This window comes from Ahaetulla prasina, chromosome 2 (assembly GCF_028640845.1).
Source record: "Ahaetulla prasina isolate Xishuangbanna chromosome 2, ASM2864084v1, whole genome shotgun sequence".
Classification (NCBI taxonomy): Eukaryota; Metazoa; Chordata; class Lepidosauria; order Squamata; family Colubridae; genus Ahaetulla; species Ahaetulla prasina.
The window spans coordinates 55507189-55519419 of NC_080540.1; positions in this window are offsets into that span (position 1 = coordinate 55507189).

A 12231-nucleotide genomic window follows, 5' to 3' on the forward strand; every position below is an offset into this window, starting at 1 on the left:
TTTTACATTTTTTTCTGATAGACATCAATCTTTTTCTAGGATCGATTTTATTTTAACTACTAATGATTTGTTTTTCAGAGTGAAGAAGACAAAAATTTGTTCTAGAACTTTGTCTGATCATAGCCCGGTTTGGATTGAGCTAGATCAGGAAAAGGAGGCCAGGAGGTCGTGGAGGATGAATGAGAACTTGTTTAAATATGAACAAAATGTAAATGAATGTAAAATTCTAATGAAGGAATTTTTTTCTTTGAATATGGATAAGGGGACACCTATAGAGATAGTTTGGGACACCAGCAAGGCTTATATGAGGGGAATTTTATTAGATAAGAATAATAAATATAGAAATAGATTGCAGAAAAGGCGAAAAGAATTAGAAGAGGAAATTAAAAGGAAGGAGCAGTTATTGGTATGTAATCCAGGAGATAGTAAAATAAAAGAGTCAATAAATATATGAAGAGGTCAATTTAATATGTTAATGGAAGATCAGGTGGTAACTAATTTACAATATGCAAAACATAATTTGTTTAATAATTCTAATAAACCTGGAAGGTGGTTAGCATATTTATTAAGAAAGAAACAGAAACGACGTATAATTGATAAAATAGAATATAGAGGTAAGGAAGTATATCAGCAAAATTTGATTAAAAAAGCTTTTTTAGAATATTATACTAAGTTATATTCTAGAGATGTGATTAATGATAAAGATATAGATAGATATTTACAGGACCACGGTATCTTAGAAATTACAGTAGATCAAAGGGAAGAGTTGAATCAATTAATTTCTTCAGAGGAAATAGTGTTTGCAATTAAGCAGCTTAAAGCGAATAAAGCACCAGGTACAGATGGTTTGACAACTACTTATTATAAAAATTTACAAAATGAGATGATTGTACCACTTAAGGAGTTATTTAACAGAATACAAAGGGGAGGAGAAGCTCCTCCCTCATGGAGGACAGCTTTTATTTCATTAATACCTAAAGAAGATCGAGATGGTGTTAAACCAGAGAATTATAGGCCAATATCGCTTTTAAATACTGATTATAAAATATTTGCTAAGATATTAGCGAATAGATTGATGCCACTGATGAATCAATTAATTCATAATGATCAAACAGGATTTATTAAGGGGAGACAGATGAGATATAATATGAGACAAATTGTAAATTTATTTGAATATTTGGAAAGAAACAGCCAGGTCTCAGCAGCATTCTTCTTTTTGGATGCAGAAAAAGCTTTTGATAGATTGGATTGGCAGTTTTTGTTTAAAGTAATAGAAAAAATGCAATTTGGGGATTATTTTATTCAAGCAATTAAGGCTATATATCAAAAGCAAACAGCTCAAATAATAGTAAATGGTGGATTAACAGAATCTTTCAAGATTGAGAAAGGGACTAGACAAGGATGTCCCTTGTCACTGTTATTATTCATTCTAACTTTGGAAATATTATTGAGTAATATACGTGGTTTAGATTGAATAAAAGGAATTAGAATTAAAAATCAAGATTATAAATTAAGAGCGTTTGCAGATGATCTGGTTGTTTCTTTATCTCAACCAATACATTCAGCTGTATATCTAAAGGAGACAATTGATCAGTATAGTAAGGTATCTGGGTTTAAAGTGAATCAACAGAAGACAAAAATGATAACTAAAAATATGAATACACATCAGAGGGAAGAACTAGAAAGAATAACTGGATATGAAGTAGTTAAAAAGGTTAAATACCTAGGAGTATATATTACAGCATTGAATGTAAAGTTATATAAAAATAATTATGAGGTATTGTGGGGAAAAATAATTAAAGAAATGGAGAATTGGAAGAAGTTACAATTATCATTGTTGGGAAGAGTGGCAGCTATAAAAATGAATGTTTTGCCTAGATTTTTATTTTTGTTTCAAATGATTCCAATATTGAAGAAAGATGCAAATTTACAAGAATGGCAAAAAGGGATTAGTAATTTTGTATGGAAGGGTAAAAAACCGAGAATAAAGTTAAAAATAATGCAAGACGTTAGGGAAAGAGGGGGTTTAAAAATGCCTAACTTGAAATTGTACTATGATGCAGTTGCTTTAGCTTTAATTTCTGATTGGATTAATTTAACAGAGGAAAGGATTTTGAATATAGAAGGTTATGGTTTGTTATATGGATGGCATGCATATGTAATATATGACAAGAAAATTGATAAGATATTTAAGAATAATATGGTCAGAAGTGCTTTGTTGAGGGTTTGGAAAAAATATCAATATAAGTTAGATGGAAAGATACCAATATGGACTATCCCCAGACATATGATAGAGAATATAAATATATTACAAAAAATGGAGGTTATCACTTACAAAGAGCTTTTGACAATGGAAAAAGAGGAATTACAGTTAAAATCTAGGGAGAAATTGAGGATGAAGGAGAAATTATACATGGTTCCAGTATGGACAATTGCAATCTAGATGGAAAATTGATCAGAAAACTGGTATAAGGCAAAGTGATGATAATTTGGTAAAACAAATAAAAGATCAAGGTCAACAGCATATAAAGAGATTATATAATGTATTGGTTGAAATTGATTCAGAAATGGAGTTGGTTAAAGATTGTATGGTAAAATGGGCACAAAATTTTCAACAACCTATAGTGTTAGAAACATGGGAAAAATTTGGGTGAGGAATGTTAAATTTACATAAGCACAAAATTTAAGAAAATTTTTATAAAATGTTTTATAGATGGCATTTAGATCCTAAAAAACTGTCATGTATGTATCCAAATGTGAAAGCAAAATGTTGGAGATGTGATTGTGAGGATGCTACCTATTATCATATATGGTGGACTTGCAAAAAAGTTAAAGCCTTTTGGATTAAAATATGGTGGATTATGCAGAACATTTTGAAAAAGAAGATCAAGTTTGTTCCACAGTTTTTTTATTAGGAATAATTCCAGATTGCACTGTTATAGTGACAAAACTGATTTTGAATTTAATAACTGCTGCAAGACTATTGATTGCACAATATTGGAAGAAAGAAGACTTACCTACAATTGGAGAATGGATTAGTAAAGTATCAAATTTAGCAGAAATGGCAAAAATTTCTGCCTACTTGAAAGACTGTACACAAGAAAAATATATTTTGGAATGGAGAAAGTGGATTGATTATATTCAAAATAAGTATCAGATTAAAAAATATCAATTAGTTTTTGAGTGAAGTTAGGAATTGCTATGTATTAGAGTTTAAGAAAGAAGGGAATTGATAGTGTGATGGTGTGAAATGGAATATGTTTTATGTTATATTTTAGATTATGTTTGTTAGTTACAATACCCTGTATTCTGTTCTGGGAAGTCTCGGGGGGGGGAGGGGAAAATGGGGGGGGAGGGGAAGATTATAAATTGATTGATTGCCATTGTACAGGAATAATGGTAGAATTAAACAAGTTGGAATGGTGTAAAGTCGGGACTGCTTGGTAACCACTTCCGAAGGGAAAGGGTAAGGAAAGAGGAGTAAAGAAGGAAGAAAGTAAGTAGGCAGGTAGGTAGGTAGGAAAGAAGGGAGGGAGAAGAAAGGATAGGAGGAGAAGAAGGAGGAGAAGATAGAGGGTTATAAAGGATGGTAGTGAGAAGTGGGAAAGAAGAGGGGAAGTAGGAAAGTGAGGAGAAGGATGGTGGGGAAAGTAGAAGAAGGATGAGAAGGGTAGAAAGGATTAAGGGAGGGAGTGGCCGTCGAGCAGGCCTGATTGAGCATAATTTGAGTATAGGATCGATTGTTGGATAAGTGATTGTATTGTACACTGGTCAAATTGTGGGAATTATTATGGAAAATAAAAAATTTTGCCCGGATAAAAAATATCCAACCCAAGCCCAAAACCAAATCAATATAACCTTGATTGCTTAAAATACTCGACTAAGGTTATATAGTCATATTTGCCCATTATAGATACATGAAGTTTCAAATTCAGTTTGGCAACAGAATAGAATCAGACAGAATTAGTTGTATTTTACCGATATTCTGATTGTAACCCAGGGATGAAATCCAGCAGGTTCTGACAGGTTCTGGAGAACCGGTAGCGGAAATTTTGAGCAGTTCAGAGAACTGGCAAATACCACCTCTGGCTGGCCCCAGAGTGGGAAGGGAATGGAGATTTTGCAGTATCCTTCCCCTGCCATGCCCACCAAGCCACGCCCACAGAACCGGTAGTAAAAAAAAAATTGGATTTCACTACTGCTGTAACCTAAGGAATTTTCATTGATTCTAAACATGAGAACTATTGACCTCACCCCATTCCTAAGAGGATCATAAGGGGCGTGCATAAGCGCACAAACGTGCCTACCGTTCCTGTCCTATTGTTTTTCTTTTCTTCTTCCTATATATATGCTTATACCTCCTTATATTTACCCATATATGTGTTTATTTACTATATAATCTTTTTGTACGATACCTACATATATTGTTGTGACAAAATAAAATAAATAAAATAAATAAAATATATATAATCTTTTTAACATTATTCTAAAGTTCAAAATATACAGCTTTTACCATTTTTCCCTCCATAACAATCCTATTTAGAAAATCACTCTAGTTTTTATTTACTAGCTTGATGATAACTTTCCTAGGGCCACACATTGGGTTCCCAGCAAATATGAACTTTAAGCCCCCAGTATTTTATCCAATGACAGTCTCACGGTTATATTTTCTACATGAAATTGATCCAAGAGGGAAAGAGATTTATGTGCTATTCTAATATTAATTATGCAATATGCATATGCAATAATATGCATATTCAAATGGAAAGCTAACTCTTCCTTCCTGCTCCTCCCTCTATACCAGGGGTGTCAAACTCACATCGTCATGGTCGCATATCAGGACTTTTTCCCCCTTCGCTAAACAGGGCATGGGCATGGCCAGCACATGACACGTCCAGCCTGCGGGTGGGGAGTTTGACAGCCCTGCTCTATACTATGATTCCAGAACTTTCTTCTAGGTAGCACTATCACCACTGCAGCAAACTATTTAGTGATACTATCACTAGACTGTCTAGGAAATTTCTGTTTTTCTGCTGCCATTATTTTAGCGGTCCTTTCAGTTGTTCCATTTCCTCTATCTCCATAGTAAACTGAAGAGCTGCTTAAGACTGGCAATGCTTGAGAAAGGCCTCACTGCAGCAATAGCATCCAATGATCTGCCCACCTTTATGGTCCACTGTGTTGTGACCCAGGCCCAAGTAAATAGTAGTAGTTCAGTTCAGAAACAAACAGACTTTATTAGAACAGGTGAGAATTAACTCATTCTCAGTGTAGTCCAAACTAACTCAAAGCAAATTCTTCATAACACAATTCTTCAATCTTATCACCAACCTTGGTCTAATTAGGCAAACTGCCAAAGGCTTTTCTTGGCAAAAGTTCAAAAGCAGAAGGTGCCGACAAGAAATAAATGCAGCAAGACAAGGAGCAATTCTATCAACATTGTTTTCCGGCAAAGAGCCCAAACACTGTTGCTGATCTTTTAAGCCTTATGGTAGGGGCGAATCATCTCTTGGCCCTACTCCCGAGTCATCTTCTTTACTTTAGCTGCTCTTGCCTTCTGGCAGTTCTTCTCATGCGGGCATTAGGAACAGGCTCCTCTTGTTCCTCTGCCTCACTACTGTCAGCCTCTGGAGGCTCCGGAGTCCGCACATTACTCCCGATGGCCCTGGCCCCACCTCTGTTTCTGACGCAGAGCACTCATCTGGGCTTTCCCCAGCCTCCAGGACTGGCCCATGTTCTTCCTCAGCCTCACCACTGCCTGACTCTGTTGCCAGCTCCACAGGCTGCTGGCGGACCACAACACACTGTTGACCAGAGAGAAAACAAGAACTGCCACCAAATATTCAGCAAATTCCGCAAGTGTCTCTGAAAAATGTCTGGAACTAAGAGGTAGTTGGCATGGACTACTGTAATCATGGAAATGCAGAGTGAATGTGACTTGCAGTTTGATAAGGATGTGGTTTGACCATAGCAAAAAACTCATGTTAATGTCCTCCATGTTCAGATTATGTTTGAATAAGAATAACCAGGAAGTGAGGCAAGCTTCCGAAACAATTTATTGAGCTTTCAACAATTCCCTTTATTGAACTGCTTGTTGATAATATTTGTGTATAGTTAAACTGTAACAAAGGCCTTAGCTTGTCTTTAAAACAATTTAAATCTGATTCTGATTTTAATGAATTATCAGTCAAATATAATTTAAATTTTCTGGGATGTCTTAAATGATTTGTTGCTGTTAATACATTGTTTTATGTCTTCGATCTTGCTGTTTGTTATTAATAAACGACACTTTTATAGCATATTATGAATAGTAAATACATTCAGATCAATCCAATTCAAGACACAACTGTAAGGAGCCCTTTTCTGGTAGGTATCTGTCAAAAGCTTTCTATTCACAGATGTATCTTTATGGACATCCAGACTGGAACATTTCCCAAAAGCTTTCTGCCATGATGGTTTCTTCTGTCATCTTATTCTTTTGCCTATGAAAATCAAATTTCAGAACCATTGGAGCAACAGAAGGCAGATACTGATCTAGCATGAGTTGAAAGATAAGTCTTGATATATCTCACAGCTGGGTTGATTACAGAACCCCAATTTACTCCAACTCAGAGGTTTCAAACTCGATTTCATTGAGGGCTGCATCAGGGTTGTGTCTGACCTTGGGGGGGGGGTGCATGGCCAGGGTGGGTGTGGACAACTTGACATCACTTGTGTCGAGGGCAACTGTGGTGACCCGAGTGTTCTGCCAGCAGGAGCTGAGCTCTTTTTTTGGTGGTGACAGCATCCTGCAACCCTCTGCCAGTGAAAACGGAGCTTGGGAGGACTGCACGTGTCTGTCCCCTGCCCCCCAAGCTCTGTTTTTGCTGGGCAAAGAGTTGCAGGAGGCTATCATGGACAAAAACGGAGCTGTGCATGCCCCCTCCCGAGCTCGGTTTTCACTAGCAGAGAGGGGCAGGGGGCAGTCGCAGCAGAAAACGGAGCTTGTGGAGGATGCACATGGCCCTCATGAGCTCCATTTTCACTTGCAGAGGCACAGCAGGTCGGTCTTTTGCTGTTTCCAGGGCGGCCCTGCAGGCCAGATCTAAGCACCATGTGGGCCTTGAGTTTGACACCCCTGCTCCAGCCTATAAACTATAGAACAGGGGCATCTGCCTGCGTGTCTGTATGTGTTTATAAAGAAATCAGGATAACATTTGCAACCATTCAATTAAAGCCTTCTTGGCATGCACACTTGACTTGGGCGCATTTACAAAAAAGCCAGAACTTCAACTACATAGTCATGGCCATTATCTTGACTTGTTGACCCACTTTTGCAGATGTCACTGTTATAGAGAATGGAAAAGTGTAACATTCTTTACAAGCTATCACTTTCAGGAGGAGACTATTTGGCAGATGGCAAGAATGTGTAAATTTGCACTGTCAAAAGAGATACGAATGTATCTCAGAACAGGGTGAGATATGGCTTAAATTATTTTCTTCCTCCACTAAGTAAAGTTCTAGTAGAACAATTGATATTGGGAGTATTCTTCTGAATGTCTTTGTGTTCTACAGCACAATTGCCATTTGTTCTGTAGATAGTGAGATTTCTAGAGTCACTTAGGCACATGTTCTTAAGTTCCTTTGAATTAAACTATTGTTTATGAGACGAGCTAGTTACCAAAACTAGTTTGTTACCTTTGTTTCAGTGTAGTTTTTGAGCTAAGGTTTTCCAGTTAAAAACATGGGTAACTGAAGCTGAAATTGTTCTGCATAAACAAATAACAACTACATGGTGTACATTTTTCAATGCTGGTAAGACTTGAGCTTATTTGTTTTTTAAAGTATTTTAATTTTTAAGTTATGGACTTGGGTTTACCATGTTGAAACAGTGAACAGACAGCCAACCGTCAAAGATGTTTAGCGGGGAATTGAACCTGAAGGTTTAAAATTTCCTCTTCTATTATGGTTGCAGAAATCTAAAACATTATTGAAATAAGGAGTATCCTAGATTCCAAATGCTTGCTAACTCTTACAAATGGCTAAATATTAAACAATGTTTTGATGTGGCTAATAAACAGAAGCTATAGCCCCTCCACTCCAAAATTATCGGTATTTAAAAGAGGGTAATGCAATTGATTTTAACTACTGAGGAAATGTGTATTCAGGCTTCATCAATTTTTTTGGCTACTGTAAACGATTTAGATTTGCTTAATTCTAAACGTTTGAATAACTCTACTAACAGCAGTGGCTTTAAACTGAGCACTATTTTAAGAGCTTTTCTCAACTTTCTGCCATTTAATAACTGGCATTCCCTTTGTTCAACCATGGTCATATCAACATGACACTTTTATTTGGCTTTGCATTTTAATGAACTTGTAATGTGTTCTTCATTTGTATAATTGCATAACTTGCACTAATTAATAGCCTCCCTCTTTCCCCCCCACTTCTTTGCAGCTCATGCCTATTCTTACAGATGGAACTGTTTAAAATAATGTTTACTTCATTGCAATAGATCTACAAGGCTTTTTAAAAATTATCTTCCCACCCATCTGATTATATTTTTTGGAACACTACACTAAGTAGTGTTCAAAGCTAAAATTTAAAGCAGACTGTGAAGAACAATGGGAAATTTTGTGGCATCAAAACCAAGAATGTTGATTTAGTCTGAGAAATATTTCACTTACCACTTTCCTTTTCATTTCAAATATATGACCCTATTATTGCTCTATCAATTTGAAGTTCTGACAGCTTGAAAATGTCTGGTGGTCCCAATGTAAAATGCAAGATTTGAAATCATTTGGAACATGTTTGCTCGTAGACTCACATGCTGTGCACATATTCTCTTTTGTTTGGCCATATCACAGTGAATTGTAAGGGGCAGATGGCTACATTCCAGGGGGTGTAATCCATGCTAAAATTAAAATAACACTCTGCAGTCAGCCAAGAAATTTTAAATTTTGCTATTTTTAATATGCATGCTTCAACCTTCCAATTTTTAACATCCTTGCATAATTTAGTTTTCAGCATTTATTAGGCTTGTATCATCTTATCCAGCAATTGCTAATCAGATTGTTTAGAGGAGGGGGTCAAGAAAAAAGAATTATGAGCTACTGAATATCCATTCTGCACTATGGAGGATTGATTCAACAACTCATCTGGTTTGGAGGTTACAGCAGGCAATTGCTCAGATATTTCAAAGTATAGAGGTTGAGAACATTGTTTCTGTATTTCTTCACAAAGACACTGTGATTTTCAAGATTTATAGAATTGTAAAGTTTATCAAGTTATTTCCAGCAGTCTTGCAGAATGCAGCCCTATCTGAATTTCCATATATTAGTCTTTGTTTACTCATGCTATTTGGAAAGGAGGGAGGAGCACAAGAATGCACGTGTCAACCCTTTATTAATTTTGAGCCTGAACATTTGTGCTAATAGGACCCCAGTTCACACCATATTACAGTTAGCCAAAAAAGGGAAGAGAAAAATTTTTAAGGGGAAAAAACACTTTTTAATGCTAGGCAGAAACAAGAAAACTTGAAGAAGTACAAAAAAAAAAAAAAGGAAAAAACAATCTGGAAATAGACAGAAAAAAAATCTTATATTTGAGACAAAAAAATATCATAAAAATCTCTGAATCCCACTAGTATCTTGGCCCTTAGGAGCTGTGCGTGCTTTACATCTCTATGAGTTGCAAAACACCGACTTCCTTATGGTGTTCAGTTTTGTTCTAATCACTGCCCTGAAAGCTTTGGATATAATATTTGCTTTCCCTAATTGTCCTTCCCTTTAACTCCCTAACCTACTTCTTATATGGACCCAAATTTAGATGGTATAAAATGTGTGTTTATGGATTAAGATTTTTTGTTTTTTTTTAAGAAAAAAAGAGCCAAAAAAGATATAATATGCCCTTGGCAGCCGTGCTGTCCATTTCCGGTCTACAAATCAGCTTTCTGATTGGCGAATGAGAGTCCTTAAGCCTTCCTGAAAACAGGAAACTGCTCTCCTGCTTCCTGAAGGACAGGAACTGTTTCCTTGGCAACCTCTGGACAAAGAGAGCTCTTGTTAACCACTGGGGTACCATAACTGATACAATGGAAGGCAATAAATTACAGGGCATTGCTGTCTTGACTGTTTGCATGATTTTTTTCTTTGAACAACCTTCAAGCTCACATCTATCTTTCCAGCTGTTCCTTAGAATATCATGCTGCTGAAGTAAAACCATTTCATTCTAGCTTATGAAAATGGCATTGCTCCCTCTCCCATTTAGAATTTATTTTATTCAGGTTCAGAGAACAAGAACCTCTGCAAAGAGCCACCAATCAGTTGAACTTTAATAATAAGATTCACCTTTTATATTGCACCTTCTGCTTTCTGTAGCTTTTGCTTTTTTTAGTACTGTTCTTAATGTATTCCTAGAGTGTATGTATCTTCCTTGAGTCACAGCCAAACAGGGATCAGGTAATGTATTGGATTATGTAATGATGAAACTATTAAAGCCAACCTTTTCAACATGTTCTTTGGTTCAGTCTTTGTAAAAAGCAATGGCTCATGCCCCTCATTTCCCAATCGTATCACAACTATTCACAACAATCTACTACATGTCGATTTCACAGTAGATGCCGTTGAAAAGGCACTATGCAACCTAAAACCATCTCTATTGATTGACCCTGATGGATTATGTGCCTACTTCCTAAAGAAGCTCTCAACCACCATAGCAGAACCTCTTAGCATAATCTACAAAATATCTTTCAGAACCAGGTCCTTACCTAACTTATGGTCACTGGCCATGGTCATCCCTATCTTCAAAAAGGGTGACCCCAGCCTACTTGATAATTACAGACCAATCTCATTATGTTGTGTCACCTGCAAAGTCATGGAATCAATCATAAACCAATCCATTATACTCTACTTAGAGACTAACAACCTACTCTCTAACAAGCAATTTGGCTTTAGAAAAAAATTGTCCTGCAATCTGTAACTATTACACTGCAAAAACATATGGACCTCAAAACTTGACCAGGGTTAATCAATAGATGTAATTAATATAGACTTCTGTAAAGCCTTCAATTCAGTGGTACTCAACAAGCTACTTATAAAACTAAAATCTTATGGCATTTCCAGATTCCTGCATAAGTGGATAGCTGCGTTCCTATCAAACAGGCAGCAAGTAGTCAAAATAGGGAACACCTTATCTAACCCTGCACCTGTTAACAGCGGTGACCCCCAAGGCAGCGTTTTAGGACCCACACTCTTTATACTTTATATAAATGACCTTTGCGATCATATTATAAGCAACTGTGTTCTCTTTGCAGATGATGTAAAACTATTCAACACCACTGACAATGCTGCTACTCTACAAAAAGACCTTGACTATGTGTCAGAATGGTCAAACAATTGGCAACTCCAAATCTCAACCACCAATGCTCTGTCTTATACATTGGCAAAAAAAAATCAGAACACAAAATACAAGCTGGGCGGATATGACCTAACAGACAACCCTCACTCTGTCAAAGACCTTGGAGTACTCATCTCAAATGATCTAAGTGCCAAAGCTCACTGTAAGAACATTGCTAAAAAAGCATTAAGAGTTGTTAACCTAATCTTGCATAGCTTCTTCTCTGGTAATATTGAACTGCAAACTAGGGTATACAAATTTTTTGCCAGACCAGTTCTTGAATACAGCTCATCTGTCTGGAACCCGCACTGCATATTGGACATTAATACAATACAGGTGATCCCAGGCAATTAAGTTTCAGACACAAATGGTATCTTTACTATGTACTAAACCAGTGGTGGGATTCAAGTAATTTAACAACCGGCTCTCTGCCCTAATGATTTCTTCCAACAACCAGTTTGCCAAACAGCTCAGAAAGTTAACAACCGGTTCTCCCGAAGTGGTGCGAACTGGCTGAATCCCACCACTGTACTAAACCCATTTTGACTGTATATTGAAGTCACTGAGGCCAAGCAAAATTGAAGACTGTGGAAAATGTGAAGATGGGGCAATATAATTATCATTTTCCAGGCAATTCAAGATCATCAGAGGAGAAAGATGTTTAAGCACTATTCAGATGTTCCTGAAAATCAGATATTTTAAACTTATAATTAATCTATAAAATATTGATATCCATTAAACTGTTAAGATTTGGCTTTCCTCATGCATTAGGGTCATTTGAATGAATGTTTGGTTGTTCTGTTACAGTGTTTGGTGCCATTTTGTATTTTGTATTTTATATTTATTATTGAATAT